The sequence below is a fragment of the Erythrolamprus reginae genome, chromosome 1 (genome assembly GCF_031021105.1).
Source record: "Erythrolamprus reginae isolate rEryReg1 chromosome 1, rEryReg1.hap1, whole genome shotgun sequence".
Classification (NCBI taxonomy): domain Eukaryota; kingdom Metazoa; phylum Chordata; class Lepidosauria; order Squamata; family Dipsadidae; genus Erythrolamprus; species Erythrolamprus reginae.
Window position 1 is genome coordinate 59,469,218 of NC_091950.1, and position 12,160 is coordinate 59,481,377.

The following is a 12,160-nucleotide window of genomic DNA, read 5'->3' on the forward strand; positions in this document are numbered from 1 at the left end:
TTAGTTATTTGTCTTACATACAGTCCAGTGGCTTTTAAGATGGCCTTTTTTAATACAGTCCACTGGGTTCTCGCTCCTGCCATTTTATCCCTCTCCTTTAATTCATTATCTAAATATTCCCCCATTGCATTAAAATTTGTTTTTCTGAAATCCAATACTTTGGTTGCATTATAGAATTGCTCACAATGAGTTTTTACATCAAACCACAAACATAGATGGTCACTGCAACTTAAATTTTCTCCCACCTTGACCTCTGAAACCCAATTCCCATTCGTAAAAACTAAATCTAGAATATTCTCCCCTCTAGTTGGTGTCTTAACCAGCTGTGCCAGAGCTGCTCCTGTAAAGGCCTCTACTATATTCTTAAGGCCTCTACTATATTCTTATAGTAGAGGCCTTAAATAGAGGCCTTAAATAGAGGCCTTAAATAGAGTGACCATTTTAGGTCTTGAGATATGATAGAACCTAGAAATTTGATATGATAGAACCTAGAAATTTGAATTTGTGTTGTCTAGTATTGTGAGAAGTGGAAGGGTGGAAGGGTTTCTCTTAGAGTCTACCACCATTTCTACGGTTTTGAGTGTGTTCAGTTCTAGATTGTTCTGGTCACATCACAAGGATAGTTATTCAACTTCCCGTCTGTATGCGGATTCATCATTGTCTCGAATGAGTCTGATCACTGTTGTATCATCTGCAAACTTCAGTAGTTTAACAGATGGATCGTTTGAGATGCAGTCATTAGTGTATAGAGAGAAGAGAAGTGGTGAGAGTACACAGCTTTGGGGGGCACCTGTGCTAATTGTACATGTATCTGATGTGATTTTTCCTAGCTTCACCTGCTGCTTCCTCTCTGTTAGGAATGTTTATTGCCTATCTGAATGTGCTTTTCCCTCCCCTTGATTTTATTCAAGTTATTTTCTTGCCCTGGTTTCAAGTTCCATTATCTTATCATTGCCTTGGTAGAGGCTCTTCCTCCTGTCGTTGAAGGCCATTCCTTATGCCCACTACAGGAATGTTTGTGCCACTGTTATTTTATTTGGGAAAGAATTAAAGATCTGTTTCCACTATTTACAGTTTTCACTATTTTCTCTCTGTCTCTGTCTCTCTTTCCAGGAATTCCTTGTTGCATAATCAAGTCTGGTTCTGTTTCCTAACTAACAAATCCCACTATCAACTAAGTATCAATTGTCACATTTATTTATGGAGAGTATGGAACAAGTACTATACAAGCATATTTCCTTAGCAGCTTGACAAAAAATATGCATACACATTTATCACATCAATACAAATGCAAAACTTGACTACTTCCCAATTAGATCATTTTGGTTGAAAAAATAAAGCCACCAGCTTTTAAATAAAGTCCATATGCCTCTGTCTTCTATTTTATGCAAAGATTGCCACAAGCAAATTGCAAAAAACCAGACACAAGGCAACAAAACACCCAATCAGTACTCAGAGAAACATTCTTGAATTTAAAACTGGGTCACATATGCCAGCTGTATATGATACATTCCTGACGAGGGAGAAGCCTGGTAGTAAAATATATGCCATGGCGCTCCCCTTTTCTTTCTCTCTACCCCCTTCTCTCTCTTACTTCCTCTTTCTTTCTTTTCCTTTCTCTCTCTCTCTTTTCTCTTTCTCTCTCTCCCTTCTCCACTCTTTCTTTCCTTCCCTCCCTTCCTTCCCTCCCTCCCCTCCCTTTCTCTCTCCCTCTTTCTTCCCCCCTCTCTTTCTCTTTGTCTTCCTCCCTTGCTTTCTCTCTCCCTCTCTTTCTCCCCCCTCTTTCTTTCTCCCTCTTCTTTCCTTCCCCCTCTCTCTTTTTTTTGCCTACCTTTAGTAGAAGCAACACCGGATCTTCCAACTGCACAGGCTCAGGCAGCAGGGTAGTGGAAGAGGAGGTGGTGGAGGTGAGGGGCTTGCAAGCCCCCCCCCCATGGCACAAGGTGAGCACGGTGGTTGGGGGGTTGCTGTCGGGGCAGCAGGGGCCCACTGATGTCAAGCCCGGCGGCGGCGAACAAAGTCGTTTGCCCGAGGAAATGGTGCATTTGAAAAATGTGTGTTTGAAAAGCGTGCTGCTTTCCTGGGTGGCTGGCTTTGCAGGCCAGCACAGGACTTGACATCAGCAGGTCCCTGCTACCCCGACAGCAACCTCCTGACTTCTGTGCTTGCCTTGTGCTGCGGGGGGGGGGCGCTACAAGCCCCTCACCTCCACCGCCTTCTCTTCCACCACCCCGCTGCCTGAGCCCGTTTACAAGGTGCTGGTGGAAGATCCAGTGGAAGAACCTTTTGCAAAAGATAGGCAATCTGCTTTTCCAAAAGGTAGGCCATCGTCTCCCGTGCAGGGTTGAAAAACCCTGCGCTGAAGGCCGTTGCTAAGTGCACCATGGCGCACTGCACACCTTAGGGGGAATATTGCTCCTGAGATGTGAAAAGAACAGCAAAAACTAGATTGGAGAGGCCAAGACAGAGTCTTCAAGTCAGACTATTCCCTTTCAACAACAATAGCAACAACGACAACAGAATCGGAAGGGACCTTGGAGGACTTCTAGTCCAATCCCCTGCTCAAGCAGAAAAGCCTACACCACTTCAGACAAATGGTTATCCAACATTTTCTTAAACACTTTCAATGTTGGATCATTCACAACTTCTGCAGGCAAGCTGTTCTACTGATTAATTGATTGAGTGAGATATTGGAACACTACTATTATGTCTCCCCTAGACCTTCTTTTCATTAAACTAGTCATGCCCAGTTTCTGCAATCGTTCTTTATATGTTTTAGCCTCCAGTCCTCTAATCATCTTTGTTGCTCTTCTCTGCACTCTTTCTAGAGTCTCAACATCATTTTTACATCGTGGCAGCCAAAACTGAATGCAGTATTCTACATGTGGCCTTACCAAGGCATTATCAAGTGATATTAACACTTCACATGATCTCGATTCTATCCCTCTATTTATGCAGCCTAGAACTGTGTTGGCTTTTTTTTGCAACTGCTGCACACTGCACACTTTCAGTGTCTTGATCCGTGGAGACACTTTTTGTTTCCTCCTACTGTTATATCCCTACTGCTCTTTAATATTAAAATTTGCATTAATTTCAGCAGGGCTCAGAAAGAAGGATATAGATAAAAATGTAATGCAATCAGACAATTAGTCTCTAAAAATAGCCTGGTCTGAGCGAGTCATAAATCCTCTTTAAAAGGGGGATGGCGGAAAGTGTCTAAATGTTTTTAAGTCTTCTTTCAATTTTCCTATAGTACAAGTCTTTGAATCCTTACCTAGGAATAAATCAGATTAAATAATGTGCAATGTAATCATACAAATAAGACTGTGCTGCAAATTCTCTAAGCAGTTATAGCTATTTTTTCTTTAAGCACAGAATTTACAATACACATACTGTAGGTATGCATTCATAGCAAGTAAAGACCACCCACATCAGTTAGGTGCACAAATCATGATAGCCGAAAATGCTAAACTATCATCTATTAATTGAAACCAGAAGTCAGGCAAAGTAAAAAAAAATATAATCCACACTTTAACCTGGTCTGTTTTATGAAACATTATTCAGGTCTGTTGCTGCTGCATTACTCTGCACTTTGAAAATAGGATGTGCAGAAGAGTCAAGAATATGTGCAATAGTTTTATGTGTTTGCTTTTTTTCGCCCTGTATTGCTGAAATTAGACATTGTGTCATGTTTATGTTGAAGTTGCTTATTAATTTTACCTAATAAGGTAAAAGATCTGCACAAAGATGGCATTATAGCAAGATTTATAGGGACTCAGTTGAGTCTACAGATTTTATTTTTGTATAAACATGCATAGGAAAAGATTATGTTTCTAAAAAGTCCCTTTTCAGTTAGTGCTGATCTGTTAATTCATTGTTTTGGAATTGTGCTTGTGTGTGATCAAACTTGGAAAATAATCTGATCCTTCCAGGATATAATATGAAACCAAATCATTCTGCCAATATTTTCATGATTCATTTAATTTGATTCTTTTCTTTATTTGTATCACACAACAGAAATGAGTGAATATGGTAATTATATTGTAAGAAAAAAACCTGTAGGGTAGAAGTAGTAAATGGAATGAAATGAAAATGCATAGAAAATATTGCAGGGATTGGTTCCAACTTACCTTGCTCTCGGTTCACTCCTTCCTGCACTGCATGGGTGTGCCTCGTGGCCATATTATTTATTTGTTATTTGTATTTATATGCCGCTCATTCCAAAAAGGACTCAGAGTGGATAACAGGGCTTCATAGGTCATGACCAACACTTTAAATTGCATTTGGAGACCAATCGGTAGCCAATGCAGCTTGCAGAGTGGGAGTAGAAATATGGGTATACTGTACCTTGAAACTCGCATGATGCCTGCTGCATTTTGCAATAACTGCAATCTCCGAAAATTCTTTAAAGGTAGCCTCATGGTTGCCACGGAAGCCATGAACTCCTGTGCCAATCATTACATTTATTGTCTAGTATCTCTATATCATAGGCTTACTAAGAGATGACATTCCTTGGATCTTATGTCCATGATTCATCCCATTACCCGTAGGTGAAAAGAGATTCATTTCTCCTATCTGCATGATCTGTTTGCATGGCTGTTGGAGAATATAGCACAATTACCCAGCTATATAGGTATAGCTCAATGGCCAATAAGAACACACGAATGAGGTCACATTTCATGGACTATATTAAGTCTGCCAATAAGGACACCATAGGCCAGATAACTCGTAAGGTTTATTTCACTTGTAATAACGATAACTGGTAACTGGAACTGTTAACAATAATCACCAAGATGGCCGTGCCTGGCAGCTATTTATACCCCTTCTGCCAGGCTGAGCCAACCAATCCAAACTCTGTATTTTCCATCCCGAAACATGGGGACGGGGAACCATAACAAACTGTACTCTAGACACAACACACTACATTACCTGGAGTCTAATCTCCAGCTACATTCCCCTAATGCAATCTCTTAAAGAAACAACTCCTAAACTGAGCTAAATAACCATTTAGTTCATCAGCATACTGCCCTCAGATGTGAGGAAAGTTCCCAATATCTTGACCTTCCTCCGAGAGGTCAAATCTTGGCTGTGCAGCCTTGCAAGTGGGACACAAAACCCCATACAACCATGGGACTGGCTGGCCCCGTGAGAACCCATATATTAACAATCGCTAATACCTCATCTTGGATGTTTTTTTGTTTTTGAGATTTTATAATGTTATTTCTATAATTTTGAAACTTGTTAATCTTAAATTATTCTGATTAAAGTATTAATTTTATATTATATTGTACACCACCCATAGACTCTCTGAGGGAGATAGTCAGTTAAGAAATACTGTATAAAATATAAATAAATAAGAAATTCTTAGCAACCACAAACATTTTTTTCCAGGACGATCTGTCCCTAACTTGGCCTTCAAGTCTTCCCAAAATGGTCTCATTGTCACTCTAATTGAGCCCACCCACTATGCTGATGATTCATTCCGTATTCCAGGATCTTTAGTAGGATTGTCGTCAGATAGTTGGGTAGGATAGTTTTATACATAGGGGACAGTTTTCTTTAAAGATCTATTCGTTATCTATACTTTGTGCAAAGCTTTAATACTGTATTCTGTAATTCAGAATTAAGGAGACTTAGAAGAGCTGCTTAAACCATTTGCCAGACTTCACTGTGGAGTTCGCATTTCTGCCAGGATGGATTATGGAGGCGCAGACTACTTTTCCAGTGGTTTTTCTTTGAAACTCACTAACAGTGTCTTGTCTAGAGAATTGTGCAGAATTGTACAAGACTACAATCCAATGCATTGTACACTATATGTACAGTATTTGTTTATCTGGATTCTGGACACAATAGTATTAAGTCAAAATCAAATGTCAGATACAGCTGACATATCCCAAAAGGAATGGAGCTAATAGGCTACAATGATCTTCTCAAATCATTAATGTTGAAATCAGAGGATTGAAACCAAATTAAATTCATTTACAAATGAGTACAACAGAAGATGCCAATTAATTATATTAACTGTCATTATTCATAATTAAGAAATCTGTAAAGGATATATTTTTAAGCTAAATAAGATTTTAATCCAAGAAAGTTATCAACAGATTATGGGGCCAGATACATTTGAAACATTGACTTTTACTATAAGATTTTGAAATTAACTATAAAAAATAAATAATTTCTCACGAGAAAGATTTAATTTTGACTGTCTTTGAAGAATTGTGCCAAAAATTAGTAATCAAAAGTTAGTAACTACAATATCAACACTGTCAGTATGAGCTCTGCTTCTACGGATAGACTATGCCCAAAAGATATTAATGAAGGAATGACAGATGTGGAACAAATGTTATTTGACAAGACAGAGAAAATACTGAAAATGGAAACACAACTAACAGGCCAAGAGATTGATTTGGAAAAGGATGCTTTACTGTATAACCAAATCAAATTTATTGCAGCCCTAAGGCCAGATAGAAACAAAATATCAAATAAAAGAATACATACATATATAGTCCTCTTTTTTTGCTGTTTTGCTTCTATCTGGCCTTAGGGCTGTAATAAATTTGATTTGATAATCCAGTAAAGCATCCTATTCTATAAGCAAAAAAACCAATAATGTGTAATAGGATCTAAAAATAATTAAGAACCAAAATACTAAAATACATAATTCCAGACTAAGCATCTTCTATAAATCCAATTTAGGAAAATTATCTGCATTGCTCTCTTGGTTTGTTGATGACTCTTAATTATTAGGAAATCACCCAGTTTTTTTTAATATGTCCAATGCAATATCTTGTGGCCTATCATTTTAAAATCCATTCCCAAATCAGTTTCAATCTTGCCTGGTGGAACTTGTTCTATAATATCCACAATTATAGAAAGAAACAGACATTCTTAAAATTAACCTCTGGATCTATTATTCAAAAATATCCTTTAATATGTTCACCATTTAAATATTTTGCCTCATTCTCTAATTGTAAGTCAACTTTGTCTGTTCTTTTCTTTTAATTGTAATATTGTGGTGGAATGTGGGCCACAGTGACAGGAGGGAGAAGATCTTTCCCATCAAGCAAAGAGACAAAGAAACTTGGAATCTCTGGCATGCATAAAGAGATTGTAGGTGGACTCCCACTAAGAGTTTGAAGGGTATATCTAGTAGTTATGCATGTAAGTGCTTTAGTCTGGCAAGATTTCTATCTATAGGTGAGCACAATAAACAAACTGCTCAGAAGTAACTCCTCTTCCTGTTCTTGATTCCTTGGGCCTGACAGATATTTAGTTCATTCCAGTTCCTTCTAGCATCCTTTAATATTTAATTCCAAAGTTTTATTTAAAAAATTATCTGCATCCTTAGTCTATTTATAAACTTTCTAAAATCAAAGTTTTAATCATCTTTTTACTATTTATTCCCTTTTTTAAAAAAAATATATTATATTGTGTAGTTAAAGCCTATTTTGCTAAGGCTTGAATGAAAATCCAACCTGTGCTACAAAATTTGTTGATCCAAAAGTACCTAACAGCTGAAAATCAGTTAACAAGCAACTTCCAAAAATGATTAGAAAAGGAAGTATGCAAATCCAGTGTCCTTGTGACATCTATAGTGATGAAGTGCTTCGAGACACCTGTTCTTCATCACCTCAGGTTGTGCTTCTATCAAACTTTGATCAACATAAGTTTGCTTACAGGGGAAATAGGTCGACAGGCAATAGAAACATAGAAACATAGAAGTCTGACGGCAGAAAAAGACCTCATGGTCCATCTAGTCTGCCCTTACACTATTTTCTGTATTTTATCTTAGGATGGATATATGTTTATCCCAGGCATGTTTAAATTCAGTTACTGTGGATTTATCTACCATGTCTGCTGGAAGTTTGTTCCAAGGATCTACTACTCTTTCGGTAAAATAATATTTTCTCATGTTGCTTGGTACTGCCCTACATTCTATATTGAGACATCTAGAGAAACCTGGGAATGACATCAAAATGCTTTTCATTGATTACAATTCAGCCTTCAACACCATTTTGCCAGGCACCCTCATTGAAAAGCTGACTGACTTGAAGTTCCCCTCTCTCACCTGTGATCGGATTAAAAACTTTCTGATGGACCGTCTACAAATAGTGGGGCCTGGGTCTTTCACATCCTCTTCCCTGAAGCTCATCACTGGCTCTCTTCAGGGCTGTTGCTTAGTGCCTACCTGTACCTATACTAGGTAGGCACTAAGGCACACATGACTGCATATCTTCGGATCCATCTAATATGATAATAAAGTTTTCAGATGATACCACTGTAGTGGACTTTATTAAAGGAGGAAACTGTTATGTTTGTTCTTTTAAAATGCGTTATGTTTGCAAGCTGTATAATAAAGGTGATAGCTGATTGGAGCAGGGCGACCAGTAAGCAGCCTGCTAGCACAACCAATGGGAAGCCTGGGCGCGACCAATGAGGAGCCTCCGGGCTCAGCCAATAGGAAGCTCCAGCGCCAAGTCTTGAAACATTGTCACCAATCCCTGTGCTAGTAACCATGTATATAAGGTGCGGGTTGTGCTACTTGTTTCCCAATTTTAACTTATACATCGAGCTGGTCATTTCAACTGTTCCTGAATGCTAATAAAGAGCTATTAGCCTTTTCCTGAGCCTCCAGCCTCTGATTTAACAGAAACGAATTATCATACAGGGAACAAGTCCAGAAGTTACCAACATGATGCTCAGAAAACAACTTGCATTGAAGCACCAGCAAGACGAAGGAGATGGTGCTTGACTTCTGGAGGCAGAGAGATGAACTGTGTGGTGAGAGATCTCTTCTTTCAAATTCCTGGGAGTGCACCTTAGTCAAGATCTCACCTGGAAAAATAACATGTCTCGGGTGGTCAGAAAGGCTCAACAGAGACTCCATTTCCTTAGGGTCTTGTGGAAAAATCAGGTGGAACAATGACTGATGACCTCCTTTTACCAGTCTACGATAGAAAGCGTCCTCACATATTGTGTTACAGTATGCTATGCTGGCTTGACAGCCACAGACAGAAAGGCATTACAGAGGGTGATGAGCACAGCACAAAAAATCATAGGCTGCCCCCTGACCCCACTGGATGAAATCATCAGTATCCACTGCCTCAGAAAATTGAAGAAAATCCTCAGGGATGATTCACAACTTGGTCAGCACTTCTTTACTCTCCCACCATCGAGCAGGAGATGTATAAGCATAGCTAGCCTAACAAATAGGTTGAAAGATTTTTATCCGTGGGCCATCAGATTTCTAAATGCAATGTAACACCACAATCAGGTTTAATATGATAGACTTGTAGGGCCAGCGTAACATGCAACATGTTTATACCAGTGTAATATAATATTATATACATTTATGTATGTATGTGGGAATGTTACTAGTTATTACTTATTTGGTTTAGGGATTTATTTATTGAGTTATTGACATGTATTCTATGGGATTTTGGGGGGGGGGCAGGGCGGAGACTGCAACAAGGGAGGCTCGCTCAATTTCATTGTACACACATTGTGCATTGACAATAAAGGTTTGATTTGGCTTGATTTAAACTGATTAAGCAAGATGGCTTTCCCTTATCTCTCAGAGGTCTAAGATGTCTCCTTGTGAAGAGCAACTATGTGGAATACTTGTGGGTGATCTGACGTCCTCTTCTTGTCTGGAAAGGATTTGTGGAAGAACCAGTCTACTCTCTGTCTTCATTCCCCTGTGGAGTCAGCTGTACTTTATATGGAACTGTCTTTAGTTCACCAGTTCCGCACATGCGCGGAAGCAAAAAACTTGCTGGAACACCTGCATATCTGTGCACTATTCCAGTATCTGCATGGGTGCAGCAGGGACCTCCAGAGCCGTGGAGGCAAGCCCGATTAGGCGTTTGGCTAGTAGCCCACCACTACCCTCAAAACCCTCAAAATTTAATCTTATATTGTCTACTCTCGACTTCATCTCCTTCTTAAGAGTCTAACGTGCATAAGCGCACCAGCATGCCTACCATCCCTGTCCTAATATTCCCTTTTATCCATATCTGTTTCATATACTCATCCTCATATTTATACTTATATCAGTTATCTAATACATGCTTGACAAAAGAAAGAAAGAAAGAAAGAAAGAAAGAAAGAAAGAAAGAAAGAAAGAAAGAAGGAAAGAGTAGGTGGTAGCAATTGAAACTGTCCATTTGGTCCTTCAACACAGGAGGCGAGGCCAGACTACAGAAATACAGGGCTGATGGGAGAGAAGAAATGAAACTTTCAGCTTTAAATCCTACAGGTTCAGGCATTTGGCTACAGCTGCTTGCAGCATTTCTAAATCATTCTGGTTGCTTTACAAGATAATAGTTTAGGAAACACATGCTCTGATAATACTTCACTCCCTTCCCAATAAAATCTGTGTGAAGCTACTAAAACCTTCAGCCAGTTAAATTGCCCTGCACTTTGTTTTCCATATATGGCTCTGTTGTTTTTTGTATGATTTTAAGCAAAAGTTTGTTAGCATCTCCCCCACTCCTCCTCTTCCTCCTCCTCCTCCTCTCCTTCTCTTTCTCCTTCTTTTTAAAATAATATTCTTTTGGATTCTCAGTTTGTTTTGTTTCTCCCTGGGCAAAATAAATATAGTGGTACTTCTACCTAAGAATGACTCTACTTAAGAACTTTTCTAAATAAGAACCGGGTGTTCAATATTTTTTTGCCTCTTCTTAAGAACCATTTTTTACTTAAGAACCCGAGCCCGGAAAAATTTCCCAGGAAATTTGAGAATGGCACAAAGGCCTGGCCAGTTTCCTGCCATTCCCCCTTTAATCCCGGCCATCATGGGCTTTTCTGGACTGCCAGAGGAGCCTTTCAGTGGCACTTTAATAGGCTTTGGCACTCCAGAGCGAACAGAGCGTTTTCCTTTCTCTGGACACTTGGAGAGGGAATGAACATCTGCCAGTGCCCAGAGAAAAGAAATGCTCCCTTCGCTCTGGGCAGCGACTATCCTCCTCTTCTTCCTCCTCCCACCCAAATCCCGAGCTTTTATTTCTTTCCTAATGGGTTTGCGTACATTGTTTGCTTTTACATTGATTTCTATGGGAAAAATTGTTTCTACTTACAAACGTTTCTACTTAAGAACCTGGTGACGGAACAAATTAAGCTCTTAAGTAGAGGTACCACTGTATTCTTGATTGAAATTGTTGATTTACTGCTATCTTAAGTATGCAGCTTATGTTAAATTAACGTTATGGTTCAGAAAGATTGCCAGCAGAAACAGATGTAAAAGAAGAAAATACTATCTATATATTTGTAAAGGTTCCTAGTCTTCAACAAACTGTGTTGAATGTTTGGATGTGTTTCACCTTGCATACATTTAAGCAAAATTCTGATGGCTAGAGAACATGCTTTGTTCTTTTAACACTTAGCATTCAATTCAGCATTCAGCTTTGCATTTCCAGATGGAAAGAGTTCTGCATCCACCAAATTAAACCAACCTCCTTCAATATTGTGTAGTGCTCTGCTCTCTGACCCAGATGCATTAAAATCTTGACCAGGTAAGTTAGGAGTTCTGTATTTTGCTCTCTCAACACAAATAGAATTTTGTCTATATGTTACAGGCAGTAATGGGTAGCCAAAATTTTTACTGCCACACTGTGGGTGTGACTTATTTTGTGGGTGTGGCTTGCCGGCCATGTGACCAGGTGGGAGTGGCTTGAACGATCATCATCATTCAAGTGAACTGTTAAGTCTTTGACTTACAATCTCACCAGTGTTGCTCTCTGGGGTGATAATTTGCTTTGCATTTCCCACGCTCTCCTTCCTGGGTCCCCCCCCCCTCAGGCTGGGTAGCTAGGTGAATTGGTGCTGATCAGCTGTTGAGAAAAGAGGGGGGAGGAAATAGGCCCCCTGCAATTCCTGCCGGTGCTGGTCTCCCTGCCGCTTTCCGAGGAGGAGGAAGAAGATGGGAGGGGGGGATATAGTCAGCTGAAGCAGGGCACACAGCTTAATTTCCGCTGGTGGAACTGTGTTCAACCCCGTCCTGCCTGCTGCCCAACCCTGGTTACAGGTATAGATAGAATCTATACATTGGTATAGAATAGATAAAACAGGGCTAGAGTTTGAGGTCTGAATATTTATAGTACCTGTAATTCAGTACTGAGTTCTATAAAATTTTGTTCTGATTTTTCTGAAGTTTCAG